Source organism: Nipponia nippon, unplaced genomic scaffold (genome assembly GCF_047370975.1).
Source record: "Nipponia nippon isolate SJK-2023a ecotype South Korea unplaced genomic scaffold, ASM4737097v1 scaffold_3, whole genome shotgun sequence".
Lineage (NCBI taxonomy): Eukaryota > Metazoa > Chordata > Aves > Pelecaniformes > Threskiornithidae > Nipponia > Nipponia nippon.
Window position 1 is genome coordinate 52866316 of NW_028262347.1, and position 16841 is coordinate 52883156.

The following is a 16841-nucleotide window of genomic DNA, read 5'->3' on the forward strand; positions in this document are numbered from 1 at the left end:
TCTGATAATTCAGTAATTATGTAAATACCTTCAAATTTGATTACAGACACACACCCCCATTAAAGTTTGAGCCAAACTCAGACTGCTTTACCTGTGAATGCAGCAACATGAAAACCTTTAGACTGAACTCAGTTACATCAGTTTTCATTCTGCTGTACACCTCTGTTTACCGCAGCAACGTGCGACAGAGAGTGACTTGAAGTTATATTTACGATCCCCTAATCCTCAGTTTGAACCTGTAGGACATGGAGATACCTCAAGGCTGAGCTAAGCTTCAATCATCTGCTCCCTCTGACGGGCAGGGAGATCCAGACCATTATCTCGTCCTCTTCAGTGAAGCCCTATGCTGAGGTGGGAGAGCAGGAACAGGAGGAACGATGGGAAGCTGGATGGCGAGATCCACCTTGAACACCATCAGTCAAGGGGACTCCCCACACACACTCCAGTAGGGCAGCTCCACTTCTCCTTCACTCATGGAGAAGCACAAAGGCTCCAGGGCAAAAGGTTAGGATTTGGTTTTTGGAAATGGCAGATGTGAATAATGAAGTACAAGATGCATAATATAAAAGTATAAACTTCAGACTAAAGAACTGGGGGGAGGTGAGTGGCAGAAAAATGTAAGATAAACCAGAAGTGCTAAATTCCACTTAATTTACATATTTGAATTGACTGTTTTCTTGCTATTAGCACCTCTTTAGGAGCACCTGACTTGTAAGGATTTCCTACATTCCTAATAAATTAAAGTAATACTTCAGGGATGTTACTAGCTTTTAACTGGCCCCCTCACCCTCTTAGTTATGTCATCACTGTATTACGATCAACATAACAGGGTTTTAACCAGAACAGGTTGTGGTGGCTGAATAAGATATTCTAAAAATAAGATTTATAAAAATGTGACACATCAGCCCCTAGCAATAGCAACAATACCAGATATAGCTTCTGTATAATGCATGAACACAGGATTACTTCCATGAATCAACAGTTTTGCATTAAAGTATAAAATCATCATCACATACAGATAACTAAAAGTGAAGATTGGTTAGGAAAGAAGAAATTTTATTTTACATGAGTATTTGTACCTCCAGTGGTATAATAAGATTATGAAGGTCAAATAACAATCCTATTACTTAAGTTACATAACTCAAAATAGGGTGCATGTCAATGTAAGAACAACATGGAAAGACGACTGCTGTTTTGTATTTATTCACTGCTTCTAATTCAGCTTGTTTCTTTTACAGTATTTCTGTTCTAAACTGCTTCTGCAAAAAACATTTTCTTAGACAAACTCCAAGTTTTTATACCATAAGGCAAGAAAGACATTTTTAAAAACAAATTCTATGCTATGCTCTGCAAATAAAAAGGGATTCTTCTCTTGCAAAAGTCCCAGCATAGATTACCAACCTTGGACACCAAAGAGCAGCAAGCTGAGGAATCACTTCCCAGCCTGACCAAGCTACTGTCCTCAGCTGGTGTGGTCTGACTGCTACAGGGCATTACCAAGTCCTCAGGTACCACACATGTACAATGCTGCACCACACCAAGAGTCAGGAGAAGTAAGTGGTAGCTTTTCTTTACTTGGGAAAATAATTAGGAAACTGTTCAAACATAAAGAAGCTTTCCAACTTTCTGTTGACTGGAGTGGTCTTTGGTATACATAATAACAAAGAAAATATAATCTCAATGCAGCCAACTATTTAAACAGGAAAAATTGTTATTTGGGGGGATGTGACTTGCTCTTTAGCTTATGTTTTAAATCACATTTATTTTTAATGAACATTACCAATACTCTTATTACAGAAGTACAGTCCTGCAGTACCATCCTTAAATATCAAGACCAAAGGATTTCAACAAAATTTTTGACCTAGGAAGGTCAGTGGCTTGTATATATAGTAGAACAAGCATATTTAATGAAATACAGTTCGAAGGGAAACTTAACACTCTACAGCTAAGCCTTCCAGATTAGCACTGCCTAACATTAGTTTCCTATTTCCACAGCTGGGCATTTACAGAGAATATCAACCACACTAATGCTTCCTCTAAAGGCACCTTTCCCTTTGAAAACTGCATATTGAATTATAAAGTTTAGAGCCTAATTTTTAGGCCACGAAGATGGAAAATATTGGTCTCAAGCTTTCCTGTTCAACATTTCATTTCCTCTGAAGTTTTAGCCAATTAACTGGTCAATGCAAATGAATCAAGAAGTAAATAAAATCCCATTAAAAGATGGCATCTTTAGCAAGAGTCCATGGGGCTTCTATCAATGTTAGGGCTTTCATGGTCATGATAGCGATAGGGGGATGCTTACTACCTTCAGAAACGTATGTCAGGAGCTGCCCAAATACTGCTTCACTGCAGTTATAACTGAACTTAGTCTATTGTTTGTCCTTCTTCCTAGCATCCAGGAATATACTCCTGACAAAGTATGCGGGACGTGATCTTCAGCCTGTGCAGTCAATGAAATCTATGATGCTATGACAATTTACACCAGCTGAGAACCTTGTTCAAAATCTCTGAATGCAACCCCTCAGGGTATGTGATGGTTTCTCCTCCTGCCCTACGCTTCCTTGTGTGTATCATCACTGCAGAGCTACCGCTTAGTCCCAGACAGCTCTGTAAAGAACAAAAATGGTGACAGCAAGCCTTGGAGAGGGAGCAGAAATGGGCACAGCCAAGTGCTAGAGGTGGAAAGGGCGTATTTCATCCAGGTCAACCCCAAAGACTATCCCGTGCTGGTTGGCAGACACTTATGAAATGAACATGATGTGGACAGTACTAAATAAATACTTGTTATCACTTTGCTGTGATCGTGACTAACACATCCACAAAGTATTTAAAGGATAAGTATGGAGCTGTCTGGTGATGTGCGGAGATGGTTGGGTGCAGACAGCATTTTGGAAACACTCAAGTCACGGCACCAGAAAATGACCCCAAAATCAGTATCTTGTGCTAAGGCAAAGGGCCTGTTAATCTCTCAAACAGGTCATAAAGATACTATTTCAAACAAAAAAAATTAGAATCAATAGAATCCAATTAGAAAATGATAGTCATAATATTTAGTACTCTTCCCATGCTTTCATGCTTAAAGAAATGCAACTTTGCAGTATTCAGACAATACAAAAGATTTATTGCCATTTTGCACAAGTACTTAAAACTGACAGGGAGAGTCAATTAAATTAATAAGCAGCGAGGAAACCCCTAGGAAAGGTTCGTGCAACAGATTTTCAAACCTGTGAGCACCTGTTATGCTTAGTATTTTAACTATGAGTTTTTAAATGAAGAGGAAGTTTGGAAGTCTTTGTATAACGTGCCTTCTGTAGAGCCAATCTTTGCTTCCGAGACACCTGAGCTGGGCATAACATGGATTAGGATTGAGAAGTACTCACAAAGGTCTATGAAAATCCTTGAATTCTTGTTTCTTGCTAGTGCTAAGAGCAGGAACACCACCACATTCAGACTTTAAAGAAAAATAATAAATTGCATTCAGTTTTGTAATGGCTTCAGTAAAAATACAAATGAGTCATACAATACTTCCCTTAGGTTTTGCTGAAGTATTTTTCTGTGTGACAATTCACTCCAATATCCACTTACCTCTGTGGTGGTTTATAAATATTAGTACAGAATGTTGAAGTTCTATGTATTTTTATCATATAATAATGCAGGTGTTTCACAAACCAACTGAGTATTCATTAATAATGAGTTTTCTAGGTGACTGCACTATTAACAAAGTAACACTTTTCCTAGATTTTAGAATTACCTCTGAAAACATACCTGGAAAATAAAAGCATTAACAAAGCATGACAATGGTATAACAGCTCTTTGACTATGGGATCCTGAAGGAGATAATTAGACAGTTTTCAGTTATCTTAAGTATTTTAACTATTTGCAAACTGACACCCAGGGTGTTTATTTATGCAATAAGTGACATTATCTAAGACTCTATAAAACAGTAAGAAGTTGCTAGATTAAATAGATTCTTAAAAAGTGCTTGTAGAAATAAAATTATGAGAACCTTAATATCAATTTCAATGGGGCAAGATGAAGCCTAAAAACAGTCAGATGCTGAATTACAGCAGTAAATTTTTTATAATTAAAGTTATTCCTAGTATACATGTATACACACATACATCTACACACACACATTTTAGTATTATATAATAAATCCTGATGAACACTGGAACAGATTTTGCATTTTCCTGTATTAGGAGTAATTACATGCAACCATTTTTGTGACTTATCAATTTACCAGGGGCTTTTACTGTCATTCAAAATACTTAGAAATAAAAAGATACTACGTGTAATAGTGTTCTTCACTGAACAGATACACAAAGAATGAAGAAATTATCTTCAGTATACCCTTGGTAAAAGAGACATATATTCTCACTGACATCTTTGCAAAAGCTTTACTTCAAAGCATACAGAACCAGCCAACACGGCATACCAGTAAATACCCAGAAGCGTTGAAGGCCTAACTCCACACTGCAGATTGGAGGACCAGTCAGCTAAATGAAGAGTTTAGATGATCATCCACAGTTGGACCAGCAAAACAGGCGTTTATGACCTTCATGTTTCACCATTGTTTAAATGTACTGAAAAACTAAATGTTTATTCCCCACTGTAGAGAAGCACTTTCTGGAAAAAAGTACTTCAGAAATTAAACATTGGGCTAAAATCTGCTGTCAAACAGGCGAAAGTCCCTGCTGACTTCATCTGCTATTACTGCAGCTACTATTAAATTTACCCTTTTTACAGCATCAGAACTTAAAATATTCTAAACAACAGAAAAACCTCTTTGGATGTTTGCTGACTGCAGGAACCAGAGACAGAATGAAGAAGAACAAACCAATTACATTTAACAAACCTCATACAAATCACCTTGGATTTCCTACATCAAAAAGCTGGAAAAACATAAGCAAAGAGATACATCTCTCCTTAACACATCCCAGTTTCATGTTCCGAGAAAGAGAAAACTCCAAAGGCAAAGGCTTGGGGGAAAAAACTTCCATCTCAAGCCTCCTAAGGCTTTTTTTCCCCACTGAACACTTATTTTTGGGCACTGCTAATAAGCATATAGCATGTGTGGTACATTTAGAAGAAGTAGGATGGTTACAATTACTTAGTTCTGGACCAGCTGGAATTTCCAATTGGTCTTCCCAAAGGGAAACTGCCCTTCTTTTTGGTAGTTTAGCAAGGGATCATGCAAGTCTTGGAAACAAGTCAAGATATGAGTATCTACAAGCAGAAAAAAAGTACAAATCTTAACCATCTGCAGAGTGAATATGGCCCAGTGTTGAAGACCACTGCATAAGGTTAAGCAAGTGCCCTCAAGTGATAGAACAGTCAGAGACTTTAGAAGAGCCTCAGATACACTGTCCTTGCTCATCACCTCTTCTCTTGACGAAGCTGTGTTTCAGCTATTTGAATTTAACCCAATCTCAGTTCTCAGTGCTCAGATATGTTGGGATTTGAGTCCTAACGAAAAAGAGACAAATGCTGGGTATCATCATTACACTAATAATACAGCAGCCTGTACGTTCTTACGATTTCTCTAGAGGTATAACAGAGATACTATCCAACCCCACAGGAATGGGCCAAGCAAGGACTATGCAAATATCATCTGTCTTTGAGAAAGGCATTGCAAAAACTCTCCAAGATGTTCCTCAGTGAATTGAGTTAGAAATATCCCACTAGTAGGCGGTTGAAGGCAGTAAGGAAGGAATGGAGGAAAACCAGAAATGGTCCTGGATTTTCTCCTTCGTGCTTGAAAATTTCCATGACAATAAGAACCTGTTTCACTCTGTGATCCAAGGACAGTCTCCAGGAGGTCTGCCAGCACTTCTCAACCCAGAATCACTATTCTTTTACCAAGAAAGGAAGGCTGCCTCTCTGATTATTTTCTTTTTGTTAAGGTTTGTTCAACACTAGTATCATCTCTCCCTTATGCTAGACATGATTGCTATCTGCAGCTAACGTGAAGTTGGGCACAAATGCCATTTGCAATGTCGCAAGATACTTCACTTTAGAGAAATTCATTGGGGGGGTGACAACGTCAACAAGATCCTTTCTTTAACACTATGCTCAAGCTTGTGAGAGTGAATCCAGCCCAAATTTGAAGATTTTTTAAATGAAGAATCTTTGGAGAGAGGAAGAAATGTTTCCTAGTTGACTGAAGGACTTGTAGAAAAATTCTGTTGCTCCAGAATACATAAACAGAAAGGCAGGGAAAAAAAAACCCAACATCAGGTATCTCCTCTTCTTCGCCCAGACCACTGAGCAGTATATAACTCTATGTCAAATGCCCCACTGTCTTTGCACGTAATCCGTAAACCAAGACTATCTCTGAGAGCAATTCAAACAAGGGAGCAGACTGATAGAGTATAGAGCTAAACTGTTGAGAATAAGGTATTTGAAGACCTGAATCTTTGAATCTCAGTGCTCAAAATACTCAGTTTAACATGCTCAAACACTCTCCCGACATTATCACATTTTGAAGCTTTCCTCAAAGGCAAAAAATACAGAAAGACTATGGATAGAGGCAGCAATCAAACTATGCAACGAAATGCTTTCCCTAGCTTGATTACCTTGTCACAGCCAGGTTTATCTAAAGCATAACCCTTTGATACTTGGAAACAAGACTACTCTCTTGTAGACAAGCTGGCATAGTTGGCACGTGGACTAAAAGATCAAGTACAAGCAGCCCTCTGTTATTGCCTACACAAAGGGAAAAATTACATTGGATTGTGAAGAGTGCCAGGCTGGTACAATTTTCTGAAGGTGTTATTCTCCAGAATTTGACTGTGATTTCTTAAAAATAAGCTTGTAGCTCATATAACTGTGAAGACAACATTGAAAATGTGAACTAGTATAAACCAACATGTTCCAAATGTGAAAACAATCCCAGATCATATCTCTCAGAGTAAAAACTGGCCAGTTCATTACAATGATTCTTGATTCGGAAGACTAAAATTTTCAACGTTTAGTAAGCAAAGCATTGTGATAATAGGATGATCAACAAAAAAGTCCAGTCTTATAAATGTTATATAGTCATGCTTGGTATTTGGCAAATGAATAAGACTGGACTGAGAATGATACCATTCACTCTCATCTCTGCTTTAACTTCCAGTCTGCATGCAGAGCAGGTCTCTCAGGACCAAGAGCCAAGAGAGCTTAAGTCCAAGGCTTGGCAGTTTCTCAATCTGCTCAAAGCAAGGTGGAAGTTTACTATTTGTCAATAATATTCTTCATTATGCCTGTCATTAACATTTCACAAATAAATACAAAGATCCTTATCAAAACACCAGTTGTTCCATGTAAAACAAAGCAAAATCTGCATCCTCCTGATTGCTGGAAATAGTTTAAATTAAGCATTTCCAACATAGAATTCTGATTCCTCCGGCATTAAAATATCTTGCTCTTGGAATGTAAGTCAAATCATGACTGACCTGGGCCACAGCTCCTTCCTCAAGTTCCTCAGTAGCAAAACTCTTACCCAGAGCCGATCTGCTTTAGTTTCTTAGTTCAGTGCAGCCTTCTTTGATAGCAGTTTCATTGACAGCTCTGTTCCTAATTTCCACATTTTCTACCCTCCCTTTTTAACTCCATGTGTGCCCACTTCTAGCTAGAGGTGTCATTCCCTGCCCCCCCCCTCCATTCCCCAAAGAAAAATGCTAAGAGAAAAAGCATCAAGCTCTCAGCTTTCCAAATTCATTTTGGGGTACTGCATTTAAATGCCTTCTAAACAGAATGAATATGCATAGTATATTTTAATTTGCCTTCTTACTGGATAAATTTATCTCTTCCTGACTATCACCTCTTCTTTCTCTGGAAAAAAAAATATAAAGGAGCTCACCAATATTACAGAAAGCAGAGCTTACTCTGAATACATCAGCGAGTTCTTGCAACTCTCATCTGTCAACCATTTGCACAAATTCTTGAAATGGAACTTCTCAGGTGTGTAAGGTTAGGAGGGTCTGCGAGCGACCGCACTACCACAGCTTGTGTGAGTTATGTACACGTGTCAAAAAGAACAGACCTCTTAGCGAACAAGCATCGCCAAACCAAAATTCATCAGTTAAAATCACTTCCTTCTCATTTGTTTCACAGTATCACTGAAATTTGTAGGATGCCATCAGAACAGAGTTTTAACTCGTTATGGTAATTACACATCGTAGGATCAAGGTTTCATACTTGGCCAACAAGTATCAATTTTACATGAATGCTTACAATTTGTATTCATATTTATTCAGGAAAAAATGTCCCCATTATCACGCGACAACCTTCCACTGAGTTTGTTTTTTTTTTTTAGCAGATTATTATATTTTATATTTTGGCATATACAGAATATGACACAAATTGGTTCTTAATGCGTATTCAAATGAGAAGTTACTATCTGTCATGTCAGGGTCTACTTGAACACTAGTTTGTGCCTCATTAATGGAATAAGTTAAAATGTTCTTTAAGGAATCATTATGATCCGTTATGTCAGTAATCCTGCCACAATGGACACTGTAGCTTTCCTCATTAATGCTGTTGCTGTCAAGAACGGTATGGAGCGCACCTTGATTTTGTGCATGTGGGCACACATCGCCACTGATCACAGAGGAAAACGAAATTTTGCAAGGCACATGGCAACATGCATCAGTCCACATGCTAAAAATCCTCAGGAAAAGCGTTACTGCACGTGTGCAGCAAATTCAGTTCCCAATGAAATTCTCAGGTATCATTTGTTTCTCTCCCAATACCAACACTGCCTTCTCGCCATAAGGTAAAATAACTGTTCGTTAAGATGCATTTTTCAAACACAAGCCTTTTCTGAGATACCGAAGCATGAACCATCATTCTGATCTCTACACACTTCTGCTTTTCACCCCCCCCCCCCTTTTTTTTTTAAACAACCGTAGCACTTCGCTCAACTGGCGTTCGCTAAATAACAGAAAGGACAAATAGCGGTGCCTTGAAGCCGAGACCTCGCTCGACAAGTTTTAGACCAGGGCACATCACGGCCAAGTTCAGAGAGCTCAGCGAGCAGAGGTTTGCAACGCGAGCGCCGAGGCGGCCCCGCCGCCAGCGGCAGCTGCGGGCTCCGCGCGCCGTCCTCCCGCTCCCCGCGGGCCGCACGCGGGGCGGCTGCCCCCTTTCTCCGCCATCCCCGCGATCAACCACTGCTCGCAAGCGCGGGGAGGGAGCTGCCCGGGGCCGCGCCGGCCCGGTGAAAACTCACCGGCCGAGAGCACCGGCTCCGTCAGGCGGCTGAAACTCCGGCCGCCCCGCTGCCCCCCGCCCGCCCCGGCAGCGCGGCGCCCCGCAGCGCCGCCGGGCGGGAGCCGCCGCCGCCGCCCGCCCCAGCGCCGGCGGAGGGGGCACCGGCGAGGCAAGGGCTGACATAATCCTGCGAAAGCGGCAACCGCAGGCGCCGCCGGCTCCCGCCCGCCCCCCGGGGTCCGCTGCCGGCGCTTCCCCTCCCCGGGGGGGGGGCCGCGCCGCGTCCCCGTCCCCCGCCCCCCAGCTCCGGGCTGCACGGCGGGGCGGGGGCGGCGCCCGGTGGCCCCGTGCCCGGCCCTCCGTGCGCGCCCAGGGCTCGCCCAGCCCTCCCCTGCCCCCCGGTCTCACCTAGGAGCGGCGGCGGCGGCGGGCTGAGCTGCCGAGCCCGGCGGGGGCGGGGAGGGAGGGGGGGGGGGGGGTCCGACGTCTGCTCCGCAGCCGCTACCCCTCCGCGCTGAGCATCTTCCCCGCGCCCCGCGGTGAGTCAGGCAGGGAGAGCGCCGCGGGGCCGCGCACACCGGAGCCCCCGCCGCCCTCCCCGTCCAGCCGCCGCCGCGCGCGCCCCCGCCGCCCCCCCCGCTCCCCCTCCCTCCCCGCCTTCCGCGGGGGCGCGCGCGCGCGCACGCCGGGCCGCGCTGCCCGCGGGGCGGGGGCGCGCGCGGCGGCGCGCGCTCACCGCGGCTCGGTGCGGTCCCGGCGCCGCGCGGGTTGCGGCGGGCGGGGAGCTGCCGCGGCGCCTCCCCCCTGCCCCCGCCGTTACTATGGATATGGGCCCTGCCGCTCCCCCGCGCCCACCCGCGCGGGCGGGCCGGCAGCGCGGCGGGCGGCGGGGGGCTCCCGGAGGGCGCCGCTGCCCCGGGCCTGGCGGGGGCCGCGGTGCGGGGCCGGGGCGCCGCGGGGGCCGAGGGCGCCGCCGGCGAAACTCCGTCCCCGCCGCCGGCTGGCGAACACCTTCCCGTGCTCCCTCGGCGAAACCGCTCTTTTATTTTCCTTTTTTTAACACCGGTGTCTAAATGAATCTCAGCAGAGCTCGAATTCCTGCGTTAATACGAACAAATAAGCATCCCACAGGATTGTTTACTTCGGTAACTGCATCCCATTAAGCAGCACCCGCACCGTCTAATAAGGGAAATAAAATATGAAAGATAACGCCTCTGTAATTTAACTTTACAAAATGTCAGAGGACAGAGTTGCACTTTCAGTCCCCCATGGCGGCTCTTATCTCTTACTCTGCTTCCCCGAGGAAGTTATACACTTGATGGCTGAGCACATTATCTGACAAGCTCAGCCAGTGGAGGCTAGAAGAAACATTTTACCACGTCAAGAAATTTTAATCTGTTACAGCAGGTAAAGCGACCAGGAGTATACAGTTTCTAACGCAGGCTGCATTTGTCTGGCCCGCTCCCGGCAGACCCATCCAAGACGCCCGCTGGTGAGGTGCCCCAGGCCCTGATTCTGCCTTTGGAGCTACCAAGTCTCAAGGAGAACCGGCTTTTCCGTCTTCCGCGGAATAAAAGGCTTAATAAAAAAGTGGAAGAAAAATTAAGAGCGTCACTCTCCAGGCGCGCTTTTACATAGCCAGGACACAGTGCTGAAATTCACAGTCACTTTCAGCTTCTGCAAGATGTAGAAGCTGCAGACCCTGTACGCCAGCAAGGCGTACTTTTCAAGCACACATGCAAGTCCATAGTCTACATTTCTCAGAGACCTCACATTGACTAAATGTAGAAATGTAATTCACTAGCCCTTTTGTTTGGCATCTCCCACTGCATGTGCTTATATAGAACTTCAAGCATAGATGGCTTTGTGCACCAAAATAAATCCTATTTGAGGCTCTTTTGAGTGTATGTCCCTCAGAGCTTTAATTAGGTCTTAAACTAGTGCTAAGCGGCATTTTTTCAAAAGCAAATCTTTCAAGAAGTAACCGATCATATTCATAAATGGTTCGCTTGGTTATAAACAACGTTGATAACACCCTTTCACTACAAAAAGCACTGCTGGGGCTTGCACATAGCCACCGGGCTCAGCGACGTGTAACGGGTCAGCTGGATTGCCTCAACTCAACCCCAATACAGCGCTGACTTTGAATGCACTGGTACGTGTGCAAGTAAAGGCAGCAGAGTAAGTTTTCCTATGAATCACTAAAAGCAACTGTTGATTTTTTTGAGAGTTGAAGGGAATGCTTGAAGTAGTAATGCAAGCTCCTAGAGATACAGTTTTCTTTATCATAACTGATTTCAGTTGATTAGTGCTGCCACACTAATGTCAGGGAACCCTAAGCATTAATTCAAAAGCACATCTTAGGATGAGGTTTGGAAAATTATTTTCATTTGAACTGAATTCACTCGGCTTCTTCCCACAGCTCCAGTTTTTCAAGAAAATCTTACAGATGCAGTCTGGTGTTTATATAGATTTGATGTAGCCCATACGGAGAAGGACTGAACAGAATACAAAAGTTTAGTTTCATCCTGAATCAGGAGAAAACATAAACATTTACAATGTTTCCTGAATAGAATTCCAAAGATTTAGACTGTAAATACGAAAATGACCATTTCAAAACATTTCTTTTTCATCTGTTCAAAACATGTTAATGCAGTATAAAATGTTACATCTAAATTGTCAGTGTCATTTTTGTTCTGACATGAACGGGTCTTTTCAAAGCAGACATTTTGGCAGTATTTCCTTAAAGTGTCTAATGTTGGTTATGGATTTGTCTAAACTTTTCCAATACCTTGGATCCCCACATCTCTATCCCTTCAGCTAACAGGACTTTCTACACAGTTCCAGCTCACTTTGTCCTGGATTTTGTTATCTGCATTTGTAAATTGAAATCAGATCTTTAGTATAGGTGGGATGTGATCCATTAACAGCTTTCTGAGTTAGGAGCAATACTTTAATGGAATTGCTAAGCCAAAGGACGAACAAGTTAAGGGTGTCAGCATGAGCCCGATGTGATGATGGCAGAGCGCGGTAGAAGTGCCAGCCAGTTTCTATACCTGCCATAAACTTCATTACTTCCATTGATTGTAACATATTGCAGACTATAGCAGCTCTGCATGAAGGAAGCAAGTGTGTAACAACTAGCAAGTCCTAGGAAAGAAGAAAGGTTTCTAGCAAGATGGTGAAAGAAAGGGCATTTGTAGAAATTTAGAAGCTCAGTGAAGAGGCAAACGTGAACCCAGGTTGTTGTGCTATTTTGACAGGGAAGATCTGCATGATTTCAGCACGAGGTACATCTCCCATTCAGTCACTCTCACCTTCATCTTGCCTGGATGCCTTTCCAGCCGGCAGCTCCTTCTCTAAGGTCTGACCGCCTGTAGCTGAGTAGGTGTCATGGCTGTGTCAGCGATGAGTGAGACGTATCTGCACCTGCATGCTGTCACCAGCCGAGACACTGGTACCTGATGCTCTCACCCTGCTTTTGTTTTGGAATTGAAGAGAAGGTTGGCTACCCTACATCCTGACAGGACCAGATAAGTAAAGATAAAAATAAGTGAAGTGCTGGACTGTTCACCTCTGTCACAGCAGGAATGTGCATCAGGATACTTCACAGTCTGTTCTGTAAGAGAGATCTGTTATTATAAAGAGAAAAAAATTGCCTCCCTCATGGCCATGAGTGGGCTATTTCTTTGGTTAATGTTCTTGTGGATGTTACAGGTTGGGCAGAAATGGGGTGTGAGAACTGGGGACTGTTGACAGGCTGCAGTCTGGGTTTGAGGGCTGTGCGGGCCACTGTGTGTTTCAACAAGTGTGGTGAATATCTTTTCCTGAAGGCAGATTAACAACTTATTTTAGTAATAGGGATCTAGTTAGAAGGGACAGGGATCCATTTAATGAGTTCTAGCAAATATTTTTTAAAGCTCCAAAATCTCAGAAGTGTATGTTGAGGCCAAACTGTCAGTGATAGTATGGGTGGATGCGATCAGATCAGAAATAGAGTCTTTTCTTTGAAATTCCCTGTGTTTTTCCTTGAACTGATCAGCAAAGTATGCTGACGTGCTGATGACAGCGATCAGAGCTTGGCCCAACGCTTCCTTCATGCAGTCTCTGTAGATCACTATGAGGAGCTGCTCTGGTGGCCATGATTCTTCTTGTAGGGTAATGAGGCAGCTTGCTTTCTCTTTTACAGCAATGGGACAATCCTGTCAAATTGTTTGTTCTTCTTGTGAATGGCTTCAGAATTTTTGGGGTGCCATTATACTTTCCTGAAAGCTTGTGGCCCTGTGGCTCATTTGTGGGCCTGGTTCTCTTAGCTGATGTGATGCTAGAGGGAAACACCTAAGTCCTAAAAGATGGAGAATGGTAGACACTGTGTGATTCTCCTAACCTGGCAGTGGCTTAGGCTGAGCAGCAGTGATTCAGCTAGGGTGTGTTCAGTAATTTCAGATGAGCAGGGCTAGTTGTTAACTAGCCTCATGGGAAAAGACTGACATTACCATATTTGTCTGAATAAAAAAAAATACCTGGCCAGTCGGGTAGTAAGATGAAGAAGTCTCCATTCCTGGCTAGAACTGGTTTCCTATGCTTGTTGTTATATCTATATGTATCTTACAATCAGGTACTTTGGGGGTGTTTCTCATTATTGTGGAACCACTTGTAGGCAGAAATATTCATGACCACAGACTCTAGACCTGAGTCACCTCTAAGTAAAGTACCAGAAATGTCTTATACAAATGAGATTTCAGAAATTGGAGGGTTAGGTTATTTCTGGAAAAGGATCATCTTAATCTATAGCAAAAAAGACGATTTTAAGTAAAGAAACCAGTTATCACATCCACAGAGTTAATTGCACCCCAGATTTCCCAGGCTCAAACCATGGGTAAGTATCACCACACTGCTCTTTGATGAACAAGTCAAGATAGACTTAGATTTTTAATAAAATGGCCCCTAACAGTTATTTTTCCTACTGACAAACAATGTTACACATATTTTCAGGGAAAATGCAATCTGTTGGAAAAAAGGGAGGAAATTTGTTTTCTACTTGAAATTCGTTGTTAATAAACACTTAGTTAGCTTCATACTGGGAATTTTTAGTCATAGAAAATTATTGTTCTTCAGCAATAAAATTTATTTCTGAAAATAAGTTGAAGCAGCTTCTTTTTAGTGAAATTTAAAAATATTATATCCTGATTGTTCAAATAACTTCTCAAAAAATTTGTGCTATTTTTTTTTCTTTCAACAGAGCTGAAAAGTTCTGTGTTATAATAATTTGACTCTTTGTTAGAGAGAAGTATTTGTTAATTTGAACTGCTTTGCTGATATCCATACCCTTACTGGTTGACACTCTATCCAGGGATCTAGAAAGTAATAGATAAAATTATCTAGCGAGATAAAATTAATTCTTGTTTGCAAGTAGGGAAGTGATCTTTAATGAAAAGCAAGATAAAATGGTTTAAAATATTTAACAGGGCTTCTTTTACAATCCTTTCTCAGAGCCAAATACATTGATTTTGAATTTCCTGAATAGGGACCGAGCAGATTGACTCCATATCACAGGTTATTATCAGTACACATAAACATAATAATGTTCAGATATTGAGGTAAAATAATTGTTTAGGTATGTTTACTGATCAAGCAAAACCATATTGTGAATCCAACAGATAAAGAAAAAATGTACTAGAAATTTTTACTAGTGAATTATACTTGCTGAAATGAGATGCCAGAAGGCTCTATAGCTGGCTAAGGGTGAGTATACAGGTGAGAAAGGAAGCAGGGGAGAGGGAGAGCTGCAAACAAGAGTTGCAGAAGTCTGTTATTGGAATTATGTGCTATGCATGGTCCTTAAAGAAAGTTAAGAATGCAATGAAGACTATGCACTTGGTAAAATATATGTACATAATTCCTAGGATATATAACTTGACAGAGACTGTAACACTTCCAACAGTGCTGTAGCAGATAAGGACAAAGGGAGTACACTAACTGAAGATAGATGAAGAAGCTTTATTGGCTTGGGTAAGAAGCAGGGACTTAACTTTAAAGTGGGGAAGAGAAAGGAAGTTGTCATCTTTTGAACACAGAAAGCTAACAGAATGCTGTTTTAAGCAGGGAAGTCTCATGGGGAATTTACTGCCCGTCCTGCAAGCTGGCTTTATTTTCAGCTCTGGGTCAGCGCTCAGAGGATGGGATCTTGCTGTACAGGACAAACACTTCAGATAGCTTAAATATCCTAGAGGAGAAAAGTTAAGAACTAGAAAGAAATCTAGGTATTATACTAAAACCAGAGTTGTCCTTATACATTTCTTTTAATTCCAATCTCATAATTAGAAGCTGAAGTGCCTGTGTTTCAGAATAATTCAGAATTAATTTTGATTTTTATTCTTAAAACTGTCCAGTGTTGGAAAGAAGTCCAAAGAAATTGATAAATTTGGGCTACACAGTCTCTTTGGAAATAGCAAGTCCAACTGAAGTTGTGTGGACATGCAGTTACTGTGGGACCCATACCCAAAGAGATAACTGGGGCTATCATCTGAAACTGCTGGAGTCTTTGCAGCAGCTGGTGCTGCGGTGTGCTAGGGTTTGGGAAAGAATTCTCACTGGCAAACACAGATTATGCTCTTTTTTTCACAGGACAATCTCATGGGTCTATAAAAAAAAATTAAACATCAATCAAAGAAGAAATCTAATATCTGAAGATCACCTGAATAGGCAAATAGAGATGTCTGGTTCATAAAGGCTCACACAACATCTGGTTCTTGCTTCCCAAGAACTAGCTAGTACCTGAGTGCTAAAGGGATGGAGTAACTACAAACCACCTTAACCTGCCTTTGAATAAGGTGTCAAGAAATGAGCTGGGCAATTACTGGTGGTGGTGGTGGTTATAAACATGGAATATTTGTAAAGACAGTTTCTCTGAGAGCAGAAGACAACACAAGGGAGTTCCTGAGATAGTACAGGTTTGAGGCTTTTCATTTTTGTTTATTTCACTAAGAGGATCCCAAGACTGAGGAGGCATTACAAACCAAATTGATGCAAAAAAGATATAAAAATAGTTTCTAAAAGGCTGTATAGAATCTAGTTTGAAGTCTCTTTGATGTTTCTATATGGAACATCCACATGAGTATAAAGAATAATCTGGTTTCAAGTAGGTGAATGATTCTTGAAATCTTTAAAAGAAATTCAGGAAAAGTACATAGATCAATTTTATTCTTGTAACCACAATGGTTATTCTACCTTTGACTAACTAGAAAAGAAAATAAAGAGATGAATGGATAGATATAATCTAATGTGTGATCAGAAAGCAAAGCAATGAAATAGAGTGAAAATCTGCTGTTAATCCTCACTAAGAAATCCATAAACTGGAATATTACCTCAGAGCTGTAGAACAGAGTATTTGCTTCCTAATAATTGGATAACTAAACAGGGACCCATGAAGTGAATGTACATGAATGTTAGTGTGCATGTTTTTATTGGGAGAAGGGAAGAAATAACGGAGTATTGAAATTTAGGAGTAAAGAGGCACCTGCCTTGGTTGGTTGGCTGTCTTCATATAGAAAAAGAAAGCATGAAATCATAAAAGTTGTTTTGCTCTATTATTTTTCCTGTAAATGTACTATTTTTAAAACTCGTAAGTCACAGAGGAAAGA

The 16841-nt window shown here is 42.0% G+C and overlaps 1 protein-coding gene across 7 annotated transcripts in view; it reads right to left on the minus strand.

The window, feature by feature from the left end:
* The window catches only part of ANKS1B (ankyrin repeat and sterile alpha motif domain containing 1B), a 441565-nt gene that overhangs the window by 80936 nt on the left and 343788 nt on the right, over positions 1 to 16841 (minus strand). Inside the window, exon 1 of one of the 7 annotated variants that reach the window (XM_087765657.1) lies at positions 9935 to 9964. The exons of 5 other annotated variants lie outside the window; for them this stretch is intronic. The gene's annotated coding sequence lies outside the window, so the exon portion shown is untranslated. Of the gene's footprint in view, positions 1 to 9606; positions 9654 to 9934; positions 9965 to 16841 lie in introns of those variants that run through there. One more of the 7 variants, XM_087765656.1, reaches the window with a different exon arrangement.